Source organism: Xyrauchen texanus, chromosome 18 (genome assembly GCF_025860055.1).
Source record: "Xyrauchen texanus isolate HMW12.3.18 chromosome 18, RBS_HiC_50CHRs, whole genome shotgun sequence".
NCBI lineage: Eukaryota > Metazoa > Chordata > Actinopteri > Cypriniformes > Catostomidae > Xyrauchen > Xyrauchen texanus.
In genome coordinates, this window is record NC_068293.1 from 19,294,545 (window position 1) to 19,320,272 (window position 25,728).

The window sequence follows — 25,728 nt, forward strand, 5'->3', positions numbered from 1 at the left end:
CTATTCCAGCGTTATAACATTGGCTCAAACATCATTAGCCTAAAATAGCTACTTTGGACAGGGAGAATGAATGATACTTCAAAGCAAACAGCACAAAGTGAAATATGGCCAAATAACAAGCAACTGTTCCGTGCCATTTCGTCAGCCCATAATATAGACTACGAAAAAACAGTCCTAAACAAACGAATCATTTTGCTGGACTGATCATTAATTGCCCTGTGGAACGAATGATCTCCCCACATAATCCTCCCATATATCCTTGAATTTAGAAAACAGCTTAGAGAATATAATGCATGTTTGTGCAGGAACGTTTTCAATAACAATTTCAAAGTATCAGAACTTGGGTAGAGTTAATCATGTTTTCTTATTTAATGATTTATGGTGGCATTCAGGATTATTTCATGGCAAAGTTGGCAGGGTAAGTCATTACAACCCAGGAAATGTTATTTCTGTCTGAATTTAAGTATACGAAAGTCCTATGAGTTGAAATCTTCTCCCAATTTAAAATGACTAGGATAAATCATAATTATAAAGGATCACTCCTATGCAATTCATGTGGACAGAAGCCTATACATATTTGTATTTTTTAGGAACTTCCCCATGATTACATTTAAAATGCCCGTCTACATTTAAAAGTAGCCAAGCACTTTAGTTACAAACCTCAGAGTCCTAATCCTGATTTTTTTTAAATCATTATTATTATATTAAAAAACATTTAATTGACAAATAGATATTGTGTGTTCATTTACTACAGGCTCATCAGAGTGCATCAAAACCCTGCATTCTGGTTATGTATGGAAAGCTACAAACAAATATTACAAATTGCCCTCACTTGTGGTGTCGACCTTATTAATTAAATTTTATGAATCGTTTGCTGAGAACCTGAGGTCTTAATTCTTATTAGAAATTTAAACATTATTCTTTCAAAAGCACAGCTTGCTGTCATTCTATCCATGCACTACTTTGCATGTATGAGGTGCCTGCCATGTTTGCCAGCCCTCAGCAGACTTTGGCAAGAGTTTTCTACTACACCTGGACTGACAGTTTCTCCTGCTCAGCATATAATGCATGTGTGTGCAGAAACACTTCTGAGAAAGCAAAAGGCATTGCAAGTGTATGTTATTCAATACAAATAAATACAAATTTAATTATTTTATTTTTGTTTAAATAAATAGAAAAATGTCAAAATACAAAGTTGACAGCAAATACATCTGAGTGAATAAAAACCACAAGACAATCAATGGAGATTAATATAATTAATTCACCAGTAGTTTCTCCAATATTAGATAAACTACTCCATTAAGTCTCTCTCACTGAAGCATATCCACCTGTAATTCAGTGTTTGAAAATTCAAAAGATTTATATACAGTAAACCCGCTCGTTTCCTGACCTCCATCTTGACAGGAACGTCAAAGCTGCGAGCCTTCTGGCTCCTTTGTTTAGCAGACTATCAAGACGGCCCCTGTCGGCCCTCAGTCTCTGGATCTCAAGCCGAATGGGTTCCAGCTTATGTATAACAGCTTCAGCTACAAGATTCTTGTACTGTCCTGTGTTCATCCCTGACCACCTCCTCCATGCTCTGCCCAGACACAACCAAGTGCATGGAGACTAGGTTTGACACACCAAGCTGACTCTCAGGCTCTAGGTCACTCGGGAAGTGAAGTCCATCACAGCCCTGCAAACCTTGAGGACGATGTCATCAGGCGTATCAGTCAGGAGGACTGTAGCGAAACTTTGAGGGTCTGACATTTACATTTTAGAGGACAGATCCCTAAGATTTCACCTTTCGAGGGGAACCTGTCAGTTAAAAGGCATGAAAAGTTTAAGGAACAGTTCTCCAAAAACATTGAAGCTCGGTAATAATTTACTCAACCTCATGTCATTCCTAACCTGCTGTTTGTCCTTTTTGGAGCTTGACAGATGCGGTCACTGTCGCTGTAAGGAAAAAACGTCATTATAATTAAGTTATAATTTCCCTATTGTGTTTCATGGAAAAAATGAGGGTGAGTAAATAATGATAGAATTTTATCATCTGGTTGGACCATTCATTTAAAATCTTTCACCAGTACTGCAATAGACTGAATACAGATTTTACTGAGATGCTCCCTTAACAATACTGCTGAATTGTTTCAATATTAAAATATCAAAGGCAGTACTCTAATGTGAAACATATTCGTAGCAAAGGCAATTATCCACTTATGATAAGATACATTTCAGTGAATTAGTATTTCCAACATAGTGACCAAGAGTCAAACACTCATTAAAGTCATCTAAAGACTCTAAGGAAAGCAATTGGTTTGAATAAATATTGTTCCTTGTGAGATCACAACACAGATGGGCTCTAACAGTCGGAAATTTTATTTGGTTTCAGCACAACAGATATTGTTTGGCTTTTTCTTTAACTTTGGCTCTAGGATGCAGGCATAGATCAAGAGCAGTCAAATATTTCCTTCACATGTAAACAGAGCAAAGCGAATTGGTCTTGACCTCTCCTCAACCTCTCTCTGTCCACACGGAAGCCTTTGTAAGGTCACTATAAGGAAACTCCCCAAATCAATTATCACCCTATAATTCAGATATAGGAGGAAGAGAACTTAATCTAAGTCCTTTAATCAAAGTATCATCGCACACATGACTGGTTTCATATTGGGCTTTTATAATGGCAATAATTACAGAGAATGAAAGCCTGTAGCTCAAAGAAGACCTTGCATAACTGATGGTCCAATATGCCAGCCATGTGTGTGCATGACTGATTGTGTGAGGGGTACAATATTGTGTGCACGCCTACAGATGTAACACACACTGTTCCACTCACTGAGGAAAGCAGGGATCTTGAGCAGACACACAATAGTGCTGACTAGTAAATGTGTGTGTCTCCTGAATGACACAAATAATTTACCTTAACTGTCCTCTCTTCCATTTTTTTCAAGATTCGTGCCCAGGTGGTCTTTATGAGAAAAACAGACTGATTCAAATGGGAAGATAATGTCATAAGGTAAAAATGAAAATTCCCAAACTTACTGAGAAGGGCACGAGGCTCGGGAAAGAGCTCTCCGTACTGGTAGTTAAAGATGCGGACCAAGTCCTGGGTGAGTTCCAAGTGCTGGATCTCTACTGACACATGCTTTAATCTGCACAACAATAACATAACGCTCTGAATATAACCTCAGTCAGAACATGACAGATCAAGACTGTAACCAGTCTTACTTGTAGAGTAGTATGTATGTCCGCTGCCTACATAACACTGAGTATGCATAAAGCCCCACACGGCCTTCATTCTTCTGCTTGCCCTTCATCTGTGAGGAACAGTAGAAACACCTCTGGAAAGACAGAAAGGAAAGTTTGAAATAAATCTACAGTGCCTTTCATTCCTCTGGGCTGCAACTGTCTATTTGTTTTTAAATTACAATGATCTCTAACATCAAGTGCTTTCTCAGAGTCCCAGTTCAGGCTGTATGAAGGAGTTTTGCCACATTAACACACACAGGCAGCATCCAAAGGCCACTTTCCGCCATGTTTCACATGCACTGAGCTGTTGAGTAAACGGCTAGGTGTTTTCCGTGCAGCGGTGGGAGGTTGCTGGCCAAACGCTCCACGAGCAGCAATATGAAAGGGTTGTCCTCTCTGGGTAAATCACAGTCATTATCAAGCCCTGTCTCTCCCTGCCAGGTCCTTCCACCCTCAAGACCAGCAGAGGAAAAAGTTGCTGCCGTGCCACATTGAGAACAAACAGAGAAGGGAGGCCTGGACATTTACACTGGCTTGATACCGTCTTTAGTGGGGCTCTAGCATGTGTCAGTTTAATTACTGGCTATAAATGAGGCATGCAGAAAGACCAACTCAATATTATTACCTTCCATTGAGACAGGTGCCTTAAACGAGGCATGCTTGTGAGCCACCCTAGGATCCATGAAAGCTCAGCATGCTCCGAGACCTGCACAGATAAACTGTAAGATTAAATATTTGCATGAAAAACAACAACATGGAGAATGTGAAAGTATAAGATAATTATGTTCATGCTATCAAATGAAAGTCATAATTTACACCAAAAAATTTAAATTCTTCCACAATTAATTTGCCCTCGTGTTGTTCCAGAACTGTATGAATTTGTTTTCTGTGGTACACAAAAAGAGATGTTAGGCAGAATGACAACCTCAGTCACTATTCACTTTCAATAAATGGAAAAAAGATGCAATGTAAGAGAATGGTGACTGGACTAATTCACTGCTTCCTTTAGTGCTCCATGGTTTTCAGAACAACATAATGCTGACAACATTTTCATTTGTATGGGTAAACTATTACATTTTACTCTTGATATCCACAGTACATTACACATAAACTGTGCATCTCCATAGTGCCCCCGTGTGGCAATGAGGAGAACAATAGGGTGCTTGCCACTTCCCAACAGGTGCACAGTTGCAAAGGAGGCCTTTCTACATTTACATTCATGCATTTGGCAGACACTTTTATCCAAAGTGACTTAGAGTGCATTCAAGGTACACATTTGTGCTGTGTGTGTGTGTGTGTGTGTTCCCTGGGAGTTGAACCCATTACACTGGCATAGCTAGTGCCATACTCTACCACTAAAGCAACAGAAATACATGTTTCTACACAAAGACTGTATCACAAATAGTCCTTGTCTCATGATGAAACCATGTGAAATATCTCACTTGATCCTCCAGCTCTACAGAACTGTGCTGCCATCTTTCACACTCACAAAAGGATTATAAAGCATCTGACGTAAACACTGCGAGAAACGAACATAAAATGCGATTTTACAGCACAGTGATGAAAGAGATATTTATTACAGCTAGCTAATCTATGAGTGAGAGTGAAACAGCATATATGAAGATGACTGAGGGATCACTGCATATAATCTGATATAGCAGGAGGGGCAATACAAAGTTTAAACAGTGGTAGATGTCTCGGCTGACCTCACGTGTCAGATTTGTGCAATCTACTGACACTCAGGAAAAAATGTGTGAAAAAATAGTGCACAAAATATAAATGCTGATAATTCCTCAGATATTAGTATAAGCTGTTTTAAAAGAGATGTGAAAGTCTAATGTGTGAAAAAAATATTTGCTTAGATTTACCCACTGAGTTGAATGATCAAATTTCTGTTGTTTGGATATCATTCCAGTAAAAGGGTTTCAAGTGTGCGCGCAAGCACACACACACACACAAACACACACACACACAAACACAGCTTTAACATGAAGCCCTATACTTAAGATCCAATTAATTTTAGCTTGTCACCATTTTTTATGAAGTAAAGTGTTTTCCTTGGGCCACAGTATTGTTTTCACATGTGGAACAGTCTTGAGCTCGTATGTTCGATGGGAGGTCCTCAGTCCTGCCAAGATATGTGGCATGAAGTTAAAATGAAATAAAATCAGGGGTGTGTGGGTGTGTGTTTTCACATGGTTGCTGCAAAGTTCCAGCGAGTAAACACATGACTCCACAAATCCGACACACTTTCACTCTCCTGCATAACACACACAAACACACACAGTTGAAAGCGTATCAGGTGGCTGACAGGAAGAAAATGTCCACACTTATTACAGCTAGCCATCAAAAGTTGCTCAGTTCAAGAGAAAATGTGGTAGACAGCTTGCGAGTTGCTGCGTACAGTAAATTCTATTATTATCCTCCACTTTCTGCTTCATGTGGTCCCTTTAAAAAGATCCATGGAGCCGAATCCGTTTTCCCCAAACTGAAAATGTACAGAGCTCATAATAGAGATAGGAATCAGTTTAAACAAGCATTTGCATTAAGCTTCAATTAAATAAATATTTGGCAATGGAAAATCATTTTTGCTGACTGCAAATTGTTCAGCCCAATACAATGAGCCAATGCCTTTTTTTAATGAAACTTTTGAAAAGTGATTTTAAAGGCACGTTTGAAATATTTAAACAATAAAATTGAACAAACTCGACCTGCACACTTAAAATATATAATATAATATACTGATTATACTCTGGCGACTAAAAGATAGGAATAATGTACAGATTTTGCTCTTATGGAAAGAAATTGATACTTTTATTCACCAAAGTGTCATTCAACTGATCACAATGTGTAGTCAGGACATTAATAACGTGAAAAATTACTATTATGATTTGAAATAAATGTTCAGAACTTCTTAAACTACTTGAAAGAGTTCCCAGCAAAAAAATCCTCCATGTGCAGCAATGACAGCTTTGCAGATCCTTGGCATTCTAGCTGTAGCTGTCAGTTTGTCCAGATACTCAGGTGACATTTCACCCCACACTTCCTGTAGCACTTGTCGGGCACTTCTCATGCACTTTACAGTCTAGCTGATCCCACAAAAGCTCAATGGGGTTAAGATCCTTAACACTCTTTTCAAATGATCTGATGTCCAATGTCTGTGTTGCTTTGCCTACTCTACTCTAAACTTTTCTTTTTGTTTTTTCTGTTTCAAACGTGGCTTTTTCGTTGTAATTCTTCCCATAAGGCCTGCACCCCTGAGTCTTATCTTTTCTGTTGTACATGAAACTGAGCAATGAAGCTGTCATCTGAGGACATGTGAATTGTCTAATTCTCAAACTAGAGACTCTGATGTACTTATCCTCTTGTTTAGTTGTACATCTGGCCTTCCACACCTCTTTCTGTCCTTATTAGAGCCAGTTGTCCTTTGTCTTTGAAGACTTCAGTGTACACTTTTGTATGAAATCTCCAGTTATTTGGCACTTTCATCCATTGTATGCATGCATTCATTCCTCAAACAATGATTGACTGGCGAGTTTCTAGAGAAAGCGTTTTCTTTCTTGCCATTTTTGACCTAATATTGACCTTAAGACATGCCAGTCTATTGCACCCTGTGGCAACTCACAAACAAACAAACAAACAAACAAACACAAATACAATGTTAAGCTTCATTTAACGAACCAAATAGCTTTCAACTGTACTTGGTATAATGTAAAGTGATTTCCTAGGACCAAATTAGCAATTTAGCATGATTATTCAAGGATAAGGTGTTGGAGTGATGGCTGCTGGAAATGTGGCCTGTCTAGATTTGATCAAAATGACTTTTTTCAAATAGTGATGGTGCTGTTTTTTACATCAGTAATGTCTTGACTATAGTTGTGATCAGCTGAATGCCACTTTGTTGAATTAATGTACCACTTTCCTTCCAAAACACCAAAATCTGTAGATTATTACAAACTTTTGGCAGCCAGTGTATATTATAAAAATATTATACTAGCATTAGGCATGCTTTAATGTGGTTTTTGAACATGGGGTTTACTTGGATGCAAGTTTTCCATTGGTAGTGGAGGGCCTGTAGCATTTCTATAAAAAAGCACGATTAACCTGAGACAGCTGGAAGAGAATTGAGCGAGTCGGGTCAATGCCACAAGCCAGCAGATAAGCTGCCATGTGCAGAATGTTTTCTCGGAGCAGCTGAGGGATCCTGAAGCTGGGTGATGGAATGAAGGTGTACGACGCTGTACATCACTGAACTCTCCCATCAGAGCCACCTAGCTCTCTAGAGCACCCAGATAATTCCCCAAGTAAGGAACACCAGTGGGCTGAATTCCCCAAAAAAACCCTCCCTTCAATTTGGCTCTACAGGGAAAAGTGAGAGGAACAAAAAATTATTAGTTTATGTCTGATAAGAATCAAGACAAAAATATCAGTAATATAATGAAGGAAGAAGGGAATAAATTGGGCTAAAAGGGGTAAGTTTAAAAAGGAGGCGAGTGGTGCTTGTGGAGTTTTCCTTGGTGACAGTTAGGAGGCATGGGAGAGAAGGGACACCCTACACAGTTTTATGAATGTTATCAAAGCAATAAATCAAAGGCATGTCTCACACTAAGAGAGCACCCTACTGGGTGAGAGAGTGCTAGAACGGAACTGTTCCGCAGCCATTGAAAACACTGCACACTTCACAGCCAGCCAATAGGAGATTTTAAGAGCTATATAATCGAAGGATAACATTTCTCAGCAGCGGTCATAACCCGAACCAGCAATAGAGAGAAATGGCGCAAACATTGTAAATCCATAAAATTACATTGGAGAGCAGGAGGAATAAAAGAACTGGCTCATTTTAAAATGTTTGGACTGAAAAAGGAAGCACCCTCCTCTTTCCTCTTCAAGAAAAAAAAAAGAGGTTCTTGCCCACAGATCCCTGGCAAATATTGTGTTACTAGCAGGCCATGTTGGAAAGGGTTCTGGCAATGGTGGGTTTATGCAAGCTAACAATGCTAATTGGCTCTTTCGATGTCTTTGAATTTGAATTTCAATCTTATGTATTAATTCCACTTCACCAACAAAGAAATTCAAAAATTAGAAACATTCTAAATTATAGCTTCTTATGAAAAATATCTCAAATCTAACTTCTAAATTAGAAGAAAATATTAAAATTGTAAATATTCTCTTTAAGAAGAGATTGCAACATAATATTGATAGCCCACAAAGTGCACATCCTTCAAAGAAGTTGCAAACACCTACATCATATGAATGAGGCAACCCATTTACCCCCATCTGAGACCACTGGCTGACCTGTAGTCAGTTTGCCTTGATGGAAGCCTATATCCAAGAGAATATAATCACTGGTCCAGAGGCATTAGCTAGTCAGCCTATATACAGTTTATGTTGAGCAGGCTATTTATGTCATTATTTTGTGAGTAATTGCAGAACAGTGGCCCAGATGCACAGGGCCTCTCGAAAGTGTCAGAAGTGATTTGGGGAAGAACGGTGTCTGGTTCATATGCGTTCTCACCTCGCACGGTTCACTCTTCCCCTCCGGCTGATCATTAACCAACCAGACATGCAAATGGTGTCATTTGAGACACCGAAATAAGCCGAAATAACACTAGTCCCAACTACCAAAGGAATAATCAGCCTATCACACCTCCCATCTACCAACATGAAGGAATGTCTAAGATTTTTGATATCTATATTTTGGTTGGCTGGAGGGATTTTACATAAAAGGTGCATTACATAATACCCTCAAAAATCCATAGTTTCCATGTTATTCTTTGTCAGATTTACTTTATTATTTAAGACCGAAATTTTAAGATCAAACATACAAGGTAACATTTTCTTAATCATTATATTTGTCTTGTTTTCCAGTAAGAAAGAGTTTGAGTCTCCATTTATGAAGGCACAAATCTAACTCTTTATATGGGTATTTAAAGAAAATTAGACAATTTTTTCATTAAACTGCACACAATGCATAGGCCAGTTACGATCCGATTAAGCCAGTGTAGTCATGAATAATGAACAAGGTTAAGCTCACATCAGATCCTAAAAATTTTTTTTTTTAAAAATTAAAAAAACTTACAGCGGTGGCCAAATATAATGGCACCATTTGTAAAAACGAGCAAAAGTGGTTTTGAAAAATATGTTTTTACGGTTTATTCTTTTGATATTTCATTCAAAATATTCACAAACATATATTCTGTAATGGATATAAAACAACATAAGTTTTATCAAAAAACTAATATTTTGGTCAATTATATGTGTAAAAATTATTGGCACCCCTTGAAATTCTAATGAGTAAAATATATTTAAAGTATATTCCCATTCATATTTTTTTGTACACCTGGGTGACTAGGAACATGAAATTGTTCAGCCATGACCTGTTTCAGAGGGGTATAAATATGAAGTAACACACAAGCAAAATTCCCTTAGTCATCTATCACAATGGATAAGACCAAATGTGGTGAGGGTACACGGGAAGCAAGGCAACTAGGAATCTGAAAGTAGCTGACTACGCCCCACTGTTTAACAGGTAAAATTGTCCCAATCATTCAGAATGGAGCACACAGGTTTGTTGTTTCAATAGAAGGGACATGGATACAAAAATACAAAGAAATCTTTATTAAACATTACAAGATCAGAAGCAATTATTACAGCGTCACAATCTCCTATATAATACTCTTTCACCGCCACATGAACAAATCAGTCTCACACACACACCAGCACACAAGTGAAGTCAAGCATAGATGCACCACACTTCACAACCAAGGTACCACCACATCAGAAGGAGACAAGGGGCTAGCCACCTGCCCTGGTTCCTCAACTCCTAGAACAACAGACAGAAAAATTTACAACAAAACAATGAAAAGGCACAATCACATAAACAGAAAACCACCATTTGACAGCAAATATATAGTAATAATTTGATGGTACACAGAAATAGTCATCAATAGGCAGAGAGACTAAACAATATGCCCTAGCTAAATGATTTCATCCCACCTCCAGGCACAAAAGTAAATAAATTCACAGAAAACAGATTCAAATGAAAACCCACAAAATAATCAAGTCACAAACCCCTCCTGCACACCAACTCCAAGCAGTAATGTTCACAAAGGAGCTTCAAATGCTCTTAGGTTGACAGCTGTTAAGTCGAGCAACAAGGTTTAAAAAAGAATACAAAACAAGACAGTTCACACTAAGCAAAACATACAGACAGGTCCATAAATATTGGGCCATCGACACAATTCTAATCTTTTTGGCTCTATACACCACCACAATGGATTTGAAATGAAATGAACAAGATGTGCTTGAACTGCAGACTTTCAGCTTTAATTTGAGTGTATTTACATCCAAATCAGGTGAACGGTGTAGGAATTACAACAGTTTGTATATGTGCCTCCCACTTTTTAAGGGACCAAAAGTAATGGGACAGATTAACAATCATAAATCAAACTTTCACTTTTTAATACTTTGTTGCAAATCCTTTGCAGTCAATTACAGCCTGAAGTCTGGAAGGCATAGACATCACCAGACGCTGGGTTTCATCCCTGGTGATGCTCTGCCAGGCCTCTACTGCAACTGTCTTCAGTTCCTGCTTGTTCTTGGGGCATTTTCCCTTCAGTTTTGTCTTCAGCAAGTGAAATGCATGCTCAATCGGATTCAGGTCAGGTGATTGACTTGGCCATTGCATAACATTCCACTTCTTTCCCTTAAAAAACTCTTTGGTTGCTTTTGCAGTATGCTTCGGGTCATTGTCCATCTGTACTGTGAAGCGCCGTCCAATGAGTTCTGAAGCATTTGGCTGAATATGAGCAGATAATATTGCCCGAAACACTTCAGAATTCATCCTGCTGCTTTTGTCAGCAGTCACATCATCAATAAATACAAGAGAACCAGTTCCATTGGCAGCCATACATGCCCACGCCATGACACTACCACCACCATGCTTCACTGATGAGGTGGTATGCTTTGGAACATGAGCAGTTCCTTTCCTTCTCCATACTCTTCTCTTCCCATCACTCTGGTACAAGTTGATCTTTGTCTCATCTGTCCACAGGATGTTGTTCCAGAACTGTGAAGGCTTTTTTAGATGTGGGTTGGCAAACTCTAATCTGGCCTTCCTGTTTTTGAGGCTCACCAATGGTTTACATCTTGTGGTGAACCCTCTGTATTCACTCTGGTGAAGTCTTCTCTTGATTGTTGACTTTGACACACATACACCTACCTCCTGGAGAGTGTTCTTGATCTGGCCAACTGTTGTGAAGGGTGTTTTCTTCACCAGGGAAAGACTTCTTCGGTCATCCACCAAAGTTGTTTTCCGTGGTCTTCCGGGTCTTTTGGTGTTGCTGAGCTCACCGGTGCGTTCTTTCTTTTTAAGAATGTTCCAAACAGTTGTTTGGCCACACATAATGTTTTTGCTCATCTCTTTGATGGGTTTGTTTTGATTTTTCAGCCTAATGATGGCTTGCTTCACTGATAGTGACAGCTCTTTGGATCTCATATTGAGAGTTGACAGCAACGGATTCCAAATGCAAATAGCACACTTGAAATGAACTCTGGACCTTTTATCTGCTCCTTGTAAATGGGATAATGAGGGAATAACACACACCTGGCCATGGAACAGCTGAGCAGCCAATTGTCCCATTACTTTTGGTCACTTAAAAAGTGGGAGGCACATATACAAACTGTTGTAATTCATACACCGTTCACCTGATTTGGATGTAAATACCCTCAAATTAAAGCTGAAAGTCTGCAGTTAAAGCACATCTTGTTCGTTTCATTTCAAATCCATTGTGGTGGTGTATAGAGCCAAAAAGATTAGAATTGTGTCGATGTCCCATTATTTATGGACCTGACTGTAACTACAAATACCAATGACAAATATTGAAAATAAATAATAAAACAATAATAAGGATAAATTGAAAAGCAATAATAAGGATAAATAATAATAATAAAAAAAAAAAAAAAACAACAGTAATTAGCCCCACATGCTTGATAACTCCAGCACGCATGAACACACTTGAGGAGCGGGTGCTCACGCCATTCACCACAATCTTAAATCGCAGAGCTGGGCAGAAAAGGGCAAAAAATGTCAGGCAGGAATCAAAGTCAAAATAAACAAGAATGCAACAAAATGAAAGCAAACAAAGCAAAAACAAAACAGCAGTGACTACAAAGGCCGCCCGCCCCTGCAGGCTCAGTCAGACGAGGTGCTCAAGCACAGGTTAATCCTCCAAAAAGACCAAATATAACAGGGTTGTGGAGAGGGACCTGTAGTTATCAATGTGTGTGCGCAATATTATTGTTTTTTTGAAAGTATACTTTTCAAAAAAGTCATCAAGCATGTGGGGCTAATTATGTTTGTTTTGTGTGTTTTGTTATGTTTCTAAATATTTACGACCACTGGGGTGCGTTTGTGTTGGGTGGGGAGAATGTTTGGGGGAAGGGTTTAATTTTGTATAGTTTGTTGAATGGAATCAATAACAATTTTTAATAATAAACATAACAAGGTTGGTTACAACGTACCTATTTTATATACGCATGTTATATAGCAAAAAATTCACATACCTTCATGTCACAGCTACAGCTTAAGCAAGCAGAACACATCAATAAACTTTCCGCATCAACGAGACAATCAGCGAAAGAATAAAACCTGTTAAACTTAACCCATGTGTAGCTTAGCATAGCCTGGCTAGCCAAACAAACACATACTTTCAGGAAAGGGGAAGGGAGTGAAACCGGAATGGGCGGTCCTCAGGCAATGACGCACACCAGACAGTACCCCCAAAGCCCTATATTATTCACTCCCCAGGGGATGGTGATTGGACAACCCATACACTCGAAAGACGTAGTATAATGGACAAAAAAATCAAAACAGCACCCATAATCTGTCCCACTACACAAAGAATAAAGTTATGATAATTAAGAAGTTCCAATCTATTGGAGATGTTCAGAATCGACCTGGAAGAGGACGTGTGTTTATAATGTACCCGTCCCCATATTTTACCCTGAAAACACATCACTTTTATGCCACAGTGCAGCAAAGTGGCAAAATAATTCTTCAACCACATTTACCATATGGAGTATACATTAATATAAATGTGTGTGTGTGTACCCCAGCTGAAAGGTTTTCAAACACCTACGATCCCTGTTGTTACACTCATGTAGGCACTTTCCAAGAATATTTAGTTGTAAGTGTCTGTATGTATTCCCGTATGAGTAAGTTTGTCAAGAGACAGACAAATACGGTATCGTATAAGAACAATACTGTTTTTTCTAGGTGAGTGAAGGTTCATGCTTAGGTCTAGAGTGTTTAGTCTCTGATCTGAACATCTCAATATAGCGAAATGATTACAGGATGGAAACGCAGTATGAGTGATGGAAAAACAGAATGAGATCACACAGCCTAATACTCTGCTGCAGAGTAAGGCCTCCATTAGTCTGAACACCACTTAATTCTTTGTTGCAAGCAGATAAGTGTTTGTGAAAACAACAATAAACTAATATTTTGCAATACTACAAAAGCTTTCCATGTTCAGGCAGGATTTGTACTTGAAAAATGTATAAGTCACTGTAAAATAGGTTAGCTGATATAAGTACAGCTGTAACCGCATATCAGTTCAATTCTATATTAATGCGGTAAGTTGGTGACAAATTAAAAAAATTGCGGCATGCATACAGTGGTAAAAAAAGGATAGAAGCATCTTGGTTGATACAATTCTACTACTGCTTGCTATGTACCATCATATCACCCTGCTCTTCTTTTTAATAACATAGTAAATAGACATTTATGTGATCATTGCTGTTGCCACAATAATGATATCACTCAGGCCACAACGGTCACTCAGGCCACTCAGGCCACTCAGGCCATTGGACTGCGAGTTAAGCAGTGAGTACAGATTGGCAATTTGTCGTTCGCAAAGATTTTATAACAGTCTCTAATTTAAAACATAATTCAAATCATAAAATAAGCACTATAAAATAAGACCGATGTGCACAGAGAAATGCAGAACCCAGAAGAGCCAGTCAGACCTTGGTGGAACAGTAAGCCTAGCAAGCCTGGCATTTAGACGGAGACAGCAATCATTGCATGCCAATTCCAACACAGCATTTCACCACTCTTTACAGTTCCACAGGAAGGCATCAGCAGCTCAGTAAATGCAGAGAACCTCTCTACAGGAGACTGTATCAGAAAGGGAGCATGAGGCCAGATCTGAACGGCACCTCTGACCCTCCCGCCCCAGTCCATTTGTCCCCCACTAAGTTTCAGACACACTGAACCTACTGTTACCGTGTCAGTATAGCCCCACTCACCCCATTAAAACAGACATCATGCTGAACAGCAGGAACACATTATATAATCTTGCCACTTTTTAACACTGCACCTTTCACACTTTCAGCTGGGTCATCAACAAAGTTTTAAAGAGATAGTTCACCCACACAATTTTATTATCATTTAGTCTTGTAGACTTGTTGTTCAAAACACATATGACTGACTTCCATGGAAAACAAAAGGAGACATTTGGTAGAATGTTAGACTTTGTCACCATACTTGGTGAAAAACAGTCATCTCATTAGGAATCAGCGGGGTCAGGTATTTCGCACGATGGACTTCCGGTGACAAAGAATTTCCCTTGGGAATTCATATGGAGTTCAAGTTTGGTGAACTTTGATTTGCAAATTTGCCACACTGACCAGTAGGATGTTGCTTGGTTTGGAAGTGACCTGTGTGGGCGGTGCTTTGTTCAAAGCTACACTGAATATTCTCAATGGATAATGATTTCATTTTAGCAGTCTTTATAACTTTACTCTCCCATAGGATAAAGTGCCAACATGATCGCACAGAATGTCTGCATGTTATTTCCTATACTTCCAGTACCCTATATCAGCCATATTATGCAGACACACTGACAAGCGACATCTCCTATCAGACATTTTTGCATTGGCTCCAGCGTGTTTTCCTTCCTCTGTGGTGCGACCAGAAATGTGTTGTGTCAGCGGTGTGGCAGACCTGGGTTTGCATTCTGTGATGAAACAAGGAAACAATCACATTTATTTAATCAGTGATGAGCAAGCCCGGATTGGCTATCTGGAGCACCGGGAAAAATTCCGGTGGCCTGGCCTGTCTTGACCTATGTTATTATTATTATATTTTGTTTCATTGCCTGGTGAAGTCTGTGACCTCAGTCTGGGATGTCTCTTTCGGTTTCTCGCTCTTGCTCTTTTTTTCACACTTTCTCTCACGCTCTTGCTCATTTGCACTTTATTTCTCTGAGCATGTGTGGGTGTGTGTGTTCTTTTAGCGCCTCTGCACACCTGCAACTTGTCTGCTTGGCAGCGCTCAGATGATTGAGAGGAGTACAAAAGGGACACTGAAGCAGAGCATAGTGCAGAGAAGAGACATTTCATTGACCAGAAACAAAGTTTTATCTTAATGTATGTTTTCTTTTCTTCAAGTTTCTTTCCTACAACTTGAACTTGTTGAGTTAGTAATTTGTGAGTGGTGGTTGTGTAGTGGTCTAAAGCACTAAACTGTTAATCAGAAGGTCGCTGGTTCAATCCCTACAGCCACCACCATTGTGTCCTTGAGCAAGACACTTAACTCCAGGTTGCTCCGGGGGGATTGTCCCTGTAATATGTGCACTGTAAGTCGCTTTGGATAAAAGTGTCTGCCAAATGCATAAATATAAATATAATCTTATTTTCTTTTTTGTATCCCCTTTTATCCCAATATGGAATGCCCAATTCCCAATACTTAGCGGGTCCTCATGGTGGCACGGTTACCTCAATCCAGGTGGCAGAGTACAAGTCCCAGTTGCCAGCGCTTCTGAGACCGTCAATGCACACAAAACATACCACGTGCCCCATTGAGTGTGAGAACCCCTAATCTCGACCACGAGGAGGTTAACCCATGTGACTCTACCCTCCCCTCCCTATGGGCCAATATGTTTGCTTAGGAGACCTGGCTGGAGTCACTCTGCACACCCTGGATTCTAACTTATGACACCAGGGGTGGTAGTCAGCGTCAATACTAGTAATTTGTAGTTTCTAATTAATTTTCCAATCTGTGTTGCTGACTTGTAGGGTTTCAGGTATTTCAGTTGTTTATTCAGTTGCATATGTTTGTGTTGATTATTACACACAGTTAGTGTTATGTTAATTTTTCCTTTATGAAGCCTGTTTTTTCCCTTTAGGTTTTCTTTTAATTTGTTATGGGTTATATAATAAAGTTCATTTGATTCTGTATAAAAGTTGCACGTATCTTTTTATGTTCCCTTCCTCTTTTGCTGATACTTTGATTTAACTGAGTTACATCACACCTGGTCGATGCAGAGATTGTTTATTTAAAGCGATTTTGGGCTTGTTTTATTTTTATATTTGTTCAATCAATATGGGTAGTCGCGGGTTTCAGTTTTTGGGTCTTATTCATTTGCAGAAGACAGTTGCGTTTTTGGGTTTGCTGGTGCTTAGCTTCAAGAGCAAGATATAGTGTGACAAAGCACGGCCATATATCTACACATACTGCTCGAGCCGCACTCTATATCAAACACACACCCAGTGAGTTCAATACTTGTGTCGCATCACTTTTATCTGGATCTGATTTTTATCTGATTATACTTGATTTAAAACATAATATTTTTGTGTAACCTAATGTAGTTAATTTGATTTAGTGATAAATACTACTTTTTTAGGGTGAACAATGGAGTGGCCTGGATGAGCCTGAAATGTTGCCACAGACTGTAACTGGTGATGAGCGCGATTCAGAGATTGCAATTTTCCCTCTAACATTACATTTTTACTCCAGTGATGGTTAGGTTCAGGTTGGACTGGTTCCCAACCCTGTTCCTGTAGGCACCCCAACACTACACATTTTGGATATCATCCTAATCAAACTCAACTGATTCAACTCATCCGCTCGTTAGTGGAGACTACAAGACCTGAATTGGGGGTGTCAGAAAAGGGAGATATACAAAATGTGCAGTGCTGGGGGGTCTCCAGAAATAGGGTTGGGAACCAATGGGTTAGAGGGTAGAGTTTTTAAATATGCATTCCTCTTTACTATATTACTGCCTGTAAACTAAAAACAACTCACTCCACCACTTGTTTTTGGCATCCCTCTGTGAACATTACGGCGGTAAAACGGAGTTTACATGTGCCCATATGACCAACAACATTTACCGCTTGGCCATTGGGTACGGAGTTTCGAATTTTGGAAAGCACATACCGATTTTAGCTAAAGAAACGTCATCTTACTGTTTTTCATTTCACTGTACGATCAGTCTGAAAGTGCAACATCAGAGGCTGCTTGGCAATTAGATTTTGCTGGCTTTAGAAACGCACACAACATCCGCCCACACCTTGGCCTACAAAATGTTGTAAATATGACCATGCCTTAAAATCTACTTTTGTGTTCCACAGATAAAAAAAGGTCACAGGTTTGTAACAACAAGAGAGTGAATAAATGACTTCAGAACTTTCTTTATATGGTGAACATATCCTTTTTTTTTATTTATTTTTTATGCACCTTCGTCTGCTTTACCAGACGTAGTCGTTGGGGAATGCGTGTTTTTGCTGTATTGAAACACACTCAGCTTGAAACGAAGTGCGAACGACCCAAAATAAAACAGAAGGGGTGAAAGGAATGAGACCTGATTTGGGGGGAAAAGGGCATTAGAGAAAGCTTGAGTGACAAAGCCAAAAGAGCAGCAAATGAATGAGCAGGAGACGGAGTTAAAGAGGAGGTATTTTGTGGGGAGGAGGGCGATGTACGGGAGATGGCAGGGGGGCAGCAGACGGAACATTTGATTAAATCAGCGGTTGACATTTCGGACAGGTGAGATTGATGAGGTTCCTCTATGCTTCACACTGTGCTGAGAGCGCAGGGAGAGGAACAGAAACATGCAGTGTGGAGAGCCAGGGCTGGGGGCCCTCTCACACTGTGGGGTCCCCGGCCTGATTAATGGGGCTGGAGTCCCTTCAAAAACAGTGCTCCCAGCAGAAAGGGCCGCACCATGCTCCAAAATTAACCAGGACAGCCCCTCCACTACAAACCGCTGTTCCAAAACCAGAACCTTTTAGGACCAATCACTTTTATTTCACTACAAACCTCCCACCACCGCTGATCGCATTACATATTAAAAAGATAGGATTTGCTTTGTCTGACATGAAATCTAATTATTTGCAAGCTATCCAGAAAAATCTCAAACCAAACCCCAACGCCTGGCACAGTGAATGACAAATTACTCATATGGATCATATTAGAAAATTTGGACACTCTATATAAACACCACTCAGCAAATAAAGGACAAAGCCATTTCTGCATTTTTTTTCCCCTTTGGCCTTGACAGGAAAAATGCAGAGGCGCTACCCTACTAATGACAAATGAAACACATAAAACTCACAACTAAGCAAGAAATAACCAGCACACACCTCATAAATTTATCAATGTGTAATTATGGTAACACTCAGGAACTCCTGGGCTAGATTTCTTTCCCCTCACTGCCTCTTTCTCCCTCTAATTTCCTCCAACAGAAGCGCTGACTGTTGGTTTGAGCATAGCCCAAAAGCTTGATACCAGATAGTGGGTGCAATTCAATTAATTACGTCAGATTTTCTGTAACCATAAGCCTACAGCACAAAACAGCTCCATAACACTAAACAAAAGCCTCTATGGGAATTTAGAGTTAATACAACGTATTTTCAAACAAATCTGAGAGGTCTGGAGAAGTTTTTCATGCGTTTATTGTGTTCATCCTTCAGAATGATGAACCGAATTATACAGCATAGTGTGAAATAAAGTGCTTAGCTGACATATAAAAACAAATTGTGTAATTAAGAAATATAATCAAGCCTGGCTCATGTGTACATTCTTTCCTCCAGTTTCCTCTCCAGGGATGCTCTGGGAGTTGGTTTAATGGTTTTAGCTGACATGAGAGTAAGAGCATTTAGACCTAAAGGAGAATTAAGAGCCGTTTCCTTTTTGTGAAGCACAAGGCTAAAATGACTGATACCAGCCATTAAGACCACAGGCGATTAAGGGCCGTACAGGGAACTTTATGTTTTGTAACACAGCTTGGAGTGCGGACCCACTACTTCCTGCTGCCTCATGCTGCAACGTATGGAAGGCTAATCAGAGATCCAGGATTTGATTGAGTTTTATTCTCTAAATAGGCCTAACTGCATAAAACACTTACACAACAGGAGTCTTTCAACAGATCCATACGCAAAACAACAGTTTTCAACACAGGGTGAAAGGCTAACAACACTGAATTCAAGAATTTTGTTAGCCAAAACCTTGCTGACTTTGGAGGTAAGGAAATCAAAGCAACTTATCCCAGTATGGACATGGAAAATAAAATTAATACAAACTGTTAATTTTATTAGTTTCCAAAGCAAAATGAAATCTCTGAGACACTTTTAAACATGTTTTATTAATAATGTTTATTTACATGCATAGATTCCATTTGGTCAAATTTCATTCTCAATTTCACTCTAACAATAAGACCTTTGCTCATCTCTGGCTTGTCATCCCATACCAAATGACTGTTCATAAACTTTACTTTGCCAAGAGTGTGCTCAATGTTTTGACGCAAATCACACCTTGGGGCAAATAGCAACATTAGCGCACACTCGGCAACATTTGGAGAAAATTAAAACAAATGAAAACCAACACCTCATTTCAAATGTTGTTGCTGGTAATAAAGGACTGCTGGGATTTTACGTATTTCTACCCACCACTAGTTCCCCACACCACTCACTCCCACAGTCACAGTGCTCCACGCTTTAGCATCCCAAACGACACACTGCCTGTAGTTAACAAAATAGAGACTGGCTGCCAGCAGTGGACGCACATTCCTACACGGCAAGTGTGCAGAAGCCATCAAATAAATCTGATGTCAATCAAGTCACTGTTGAAAGCAGAGTTCACTGAGGGTCTGCACAAGCTCAGAAAAAGCTAAAAATTTCACATTTACTGTGCTTAGGTTTACTAAGACACAGCCACAGAATTGCATTGTTAATCCAGTTCTTTAACATATAGGATATATGGGCTCTGGGATGTTCACCCATACAAAAAAATGGCTGTTATGCAAGTCACAATTAGTCAAATTATGGTTTGATTTTAACAGTGAAATGTGCCTTATTAAAAAAAAAAAAAAAAAAAATGAAAAAAAGCATCTTCATTGAACAGCATTACTGTAATTTAAAAAGAAAATCCTGCACACGGGAACAAACTGAATTTTCAACTCTTAAAAAATCTACTTTGATTTACAAAAACTATACCACTGACTGCTGTTATGCACAACTTTACTAACTGACAAGTGAAAAAATAAATGATTAACAACAACAGACTACACATTTGTTCCCAGAGACTCCCATCCATACAAAAACACCAAAGCTTGTCATTCTAAATGCTACTCTTTGACTTTTAACCACAGCTGTATGAATGTAGTCTGGTGAATACAGGTATTGATCATATAGCATCCTCTTGAACCACCAGTGTTTATCATCATGACCAAAAGCTTCTCAATGTATATTGCAAACTAAATGGAATTATATAGGCCTATTCTTGGCATTTTACATCCGCCAAACTCAAAATATGAAAATGTAAAATCTCTTTAAAACTTTTTACACAATTTTCTTTAAGAAAGTTTCTGAAGGTGTTAACTTGGAATTCTACAGGCATAATGATCACACCAAAAACGAAAACAGTATTAACCCATTTAATTACCATATTGGCTGAAATGTATTTTAAAATTTGAAGGTTAATAAAAAATAAATTAAAAACAAAATAAAAAAAAATAGTTTTTAATGTTTTTACACAGAGTTGTCAATTATAAATGAAAGTGAAGTCTTTTTCAATTTCATGCAATCACTTTTACGTATGTGGTGCAAATAGTCACATGACCATGATTGTTGCTCCTCTAACAATCATGTCTTTGTTAAACATCTATAAGAGGAAGCAAGTCATAATTCAATGTTAATGTTAAAGGGTCTATTATAGATGTATGATGTATTAATAGCGCTGGCTAATGTAAAACCTGCTCACAGGACAAGTAAACATTTAAGCAGTCACAGTTGTGACCAGTGAGAAAACTAAATGTTTTAATAAATGACTGATTTTCTCCCATTAATAGTTGCCGATTTCAAACTAAGCATCTTCACATATAAATTAAACGATGTAAAATTAAAAAGAAATAGGCAATTAATCTTGATTTATCATCCAAGGAGTAAAATGCATGTGCATATTTAGCTGAAGGAAATTTGGGATTAAATAGGTTCATATATGAACTACACAATTATTAGGCTAGCTTGACAAAATTACTGTGTGATAACTTCATTTTATATATAATTTTAATTAATTTGCACTTTTGCACATTAACCCAAGATATAAAAATTTTAGACATAAATTTGTATATAAAATCCCATTTGTCAACTAGGAAATGACAACAGTAGTACCATATTCAAATACATTATTTCTGTTTGGTAAACTAAATCTTTTTTTAACACATTGTAAAATATAATATCTTTACATTGGCAATTAGACTTGTCGTATACGTTAAGTGTGTTCGAGCAAGTTACCACTGAATGTGAAGGATCTTGCATATCCTCCGTGAAGTTGTCAAACTGGCAAGTTTTTACATAGCAAAGGGCAATAAGAGAGGAAAATGTTACCTTCGTTCCCGTTCTTTTCTCGGCTTTAAATAATCTTCTATTTGAATTATTGTTTTGAATGAAACGAAGGAGAGATTTCACGTTCCACCTAATGGGAAGCGCCATCTTGAATTAATTCATTACTACACGCGTACGGTGTCCTGAAAGGGACAAAATAATAAAATCAAAGGGATAAAAAAAATGCAAAACTTTGCGTTTGGTTATTCACACGTTTCGAAAGGCACTAACCATTTGAATCCTACTTTCGCTATAAAAAAAAAATATGCGAGCACAAAACCATGAACGTTAACAAAACGCTTACTTTTAAATGACTGTGTCACTAAGCATATTCTATTTACTTAAAACTGCAAGCAATTCCTTCTCATCTTAAAATGATTGCTGATGCTTAAAAACGTCTTGCTATTGTGTTTCCAAAACCAGCGACCTGCTAACACAGAAATCACATTTAGACCTTTGATGCATGTTTAGCTGTCTCTGAACTTGGTTATGACACCCACATATGTTGCCTATGTAGGTAACTCAGGTTTTGAGGCTGTGCCAGAGTTACAGTCCAAGTTTAGCACATCCTTTGATGTGATTATCAGCCCCCTGGTTTTTCTTACACATTTTTTTTAAAGGTACAAACAGTTCTCTGTTTTTCAGAGTTTTGACTTGTGCATTCCCTTACACCACATCTGTTGCTGATTTATCTCACCTTTGCATCTGGTTGTATTTGCACACATATTTTATATTCAGGACTGTCTCCTGCGGCACTGTGTGCTGTAACAAACTGTGATCAAGAAGTGTGCCAATACCAAAGATTCACTTTGTGTTTGGATCTCGCTCTGTGAAAATTCTCCCTCTTGGTGTTGGGTGATGCCTTTGGCATCTCTTTCCTGGCCACCCAGTTGCATTGACTTGCTCTGCCCCTATGAGAAAATGATAGGCCTATTCCTCAGAAAAAGTTGGTTTTACTATAATACCTCTTTATATCCCCACAAACTTTGTATTTTATTAAGCCAAATGCAAAATAAAATGTTTGTGGTGCTTTGAAATAGCCTCTAAGATTAACAGGTTGTGTGTAAGAGTATGTGTGACAAAGCAAAGCAAATGCGAGGTGGGTATGCCGAGACAGAACGGGCAGTACCCCCACTGGGATAGACTTTGGAAAAATAATGTGCGGCTAATCTCTGTGTGAGTGTGTGTGGTCCATGAATAACATTCTCTTCAACTTAACTGGGGTTTATTTGTCTTACAAAAACAATATGTCTATTTATTTATATGTTTTCAGCAAAGTAATATTTAAAATTATTAAAAGTTTGTAATGATAATTTTTATGTATTTATTTAAATAATGGTACTAAAAGGCTGTAGATCTTATGCATACATTTTATAATTTGTGTGACAGGTCAGCTGTCAAGTGTTGGAACACTTTGCACCATACTAACTGCATGCTGAAAGGCTGCCTGACTCTTGTGTGCATGTCAATCTCTTTCATTGCCTCCCTGATCACTAATTGTTCATCTCCTCACCAGAGATCTATCTGCTCAACCACCCTCAAAGATCTTTTTTAAAAAAGCCTGACCAAGTTTCCACAATTGCCCCACACTGGAGTAATACAACCAGGGCCTATTGACTGCCCCTGATGTGCTGTGGAGAGAATGGGCAGGGTGGCTGTAACTAACAGCCCACCTGTGATAATATATAGAAGCAGGGGGCCATGGCCCACCACAGGGCAGGGCTAGGAGGGCAGGGGCCTGGGGATTGCTAGGCCTCAGCCTGCATCAACGACTGTCTGACACACCAGCATCCTGACACTGACAGACAGGCCTCCCCCTCTGACAATGCTACCCACTGAGCCCATGGGGCATCTGCCACCCAAGTCGATGGATGGATTAATTAATTGATGAGACGATGGATGGGTAGATGGATGGTTTGGCTAGTTAAATGGAAAGATAGTTCCATTTAATTAAAGAGTTCTAAAGATTTTTTTGAAAATTCCATGTATTTTCATTATTTTTCCCTCCAATTATGGTGTGAAACTCTGTCAAGAAAAATAAACAGCTGGTGAGAAGTATTTTGTGAAAAGCAATGTTTGCTCCTCAGAAGAGAGTCTGGTTTCCATTTCAACCATGCTATGTCTGTATGACCTGCAGCACAGAGGTAGACAGTAGTCCGAACAGACAGAGCTGGACATTGGGTGTACAATAATAGAGTTATCTGTTTCATCGCACTGCCCCATAAAGCCAGAGTGTAGTAATTAAGCCAACACTCCTAAAACTGGGAAACATGGCTTCAAAGTTTGTTTGTTTTTTGATAGTCCAGCTAAAAGTGAATTTTAAAAGTGTCTAACTCCGTAATCTTTAATCTTGAGCAAAACCAGTCTGCCATATGATGATAATGGTCTTAAAGACCCAATTTTTGGTTTTCATTGAAAGCGCAGGACCCCAAAAGGCCCCTCTCAGCTGTGTGGAACATGTGGTCCTCCTGTCTGTCAGAGGCAAATGTGTGACTGTTTTTGAACAGGCAGGGAAGCAGCCAGCAGTGTGTGTCTATATGGTGTGGAGGTGGGAGGGGGCTCATCCCTCAGGAGGGATGCATTTCAGCACCTTGTCTCCTGCTCGGTTATCGTGCTGACAGAACAGGAGGAAAGGACTGACGGGGGTGGAGAAAGGGTCTCTGCTCTCTCACTCCTATCTGCTGTCTTCGTTCTTCCTCTATGATAGAGCACGAGTGGGATCAAAGATCATGTTTAAGGTCACGAATATGGAGAACCTAAACCACTTTTGATTCAGTAGCATTTTGATCTTGCCAATAGGGATTCTAATGCACACCAGTCTATTGATCATTGAAGGCATTTGACAGATTTTTTTAACATTTATAGGACATACTGTATTAAGGTATTGGGAAAGGGTTTCAAACATTGTTGAAAAAGATGTATAAATCAGAAGTATTGGGTGGCTCCCATGATGGGGATCGGAAAGAAAGAAAATTGCACACTTTTGATTAGGTGTCACATGCAATAACTGAAATAGGACTTGACAAGCAGCTTGTAGGGTTTTTTTTTTTCTATTCTTTTTAACTTTCTAACATATTTAATTTTTATTTCTAAAGGTATGATGACTGCATGCAAGTTATTTGTGAGTAATGGCTTCCAGCTCTCTGAATCCATAATGATGTGGTGTATCAGAGCACTGATACTGGAAAAATTAGACTTCCCTTAACCTGAACACTAAAAACACTGCCTATACAAGGATGGACATCTGGCAGCAGACCCTGAATAAATGGTGGAAATCTGGTTTATTGTGGCCTTGTCTGCAGCTAATGATTAAATCATTTATTGGTTCAGGCATCATTACCCAGCATCAGCATGTTTTGCATTACTAATAGCTGCCTCATCACACTTCATGATCATCATTCTGATGACTGAAAGGCTGAAAAGGTACATTTACATAAAACATTTTTAAAACAAAATGCACCATTAGGTTTCTGCATGCATGTACAGCTACTTTTCATCTTTTATGAAGAAACTAATTATAGCCTCAATATGTGTTTTAAGGACAGTTACCTAAAAGACCAGGTCAAAAATTAATAAGAAGGACTGCTGAACAACTTTGCCAATGCCTACCATGCCTTTTCCATCTATAATCTACCTGTACTGCAGTTTGGGCATTGTATTGAAAATTGCACATTTGATTGAAATTGTACTGCAATATACAATAAAGTATATGTTGTTTTTTTGGCTGTATAATGTTACTTGTACTTTGTAAAGTTTAATGTAAATTGTATTCTATTCTGTTAACTGTGGAAGATCATTAAGGAAAGAATGCAAATGTGATATTTAATAAGACGT

At 38.8% G+C, this 25,728-nt stretch overlaps 1 pseudogene; it reads right to left on the minus strand.

The window, feature by feature from the left end:
• Nucleotides 1–1,310: 1,310 nt before the first annotated feature.
• Nucleotides 1,311–21,947, minus strand: LOC127658790 (tryptophan--tRNA ligase, mitochondrial-like; annotated as a pseudogene).
• Between the last annotated feature and the right edge of the window lie 3,781 nt (nucleotides 21,948–25,728).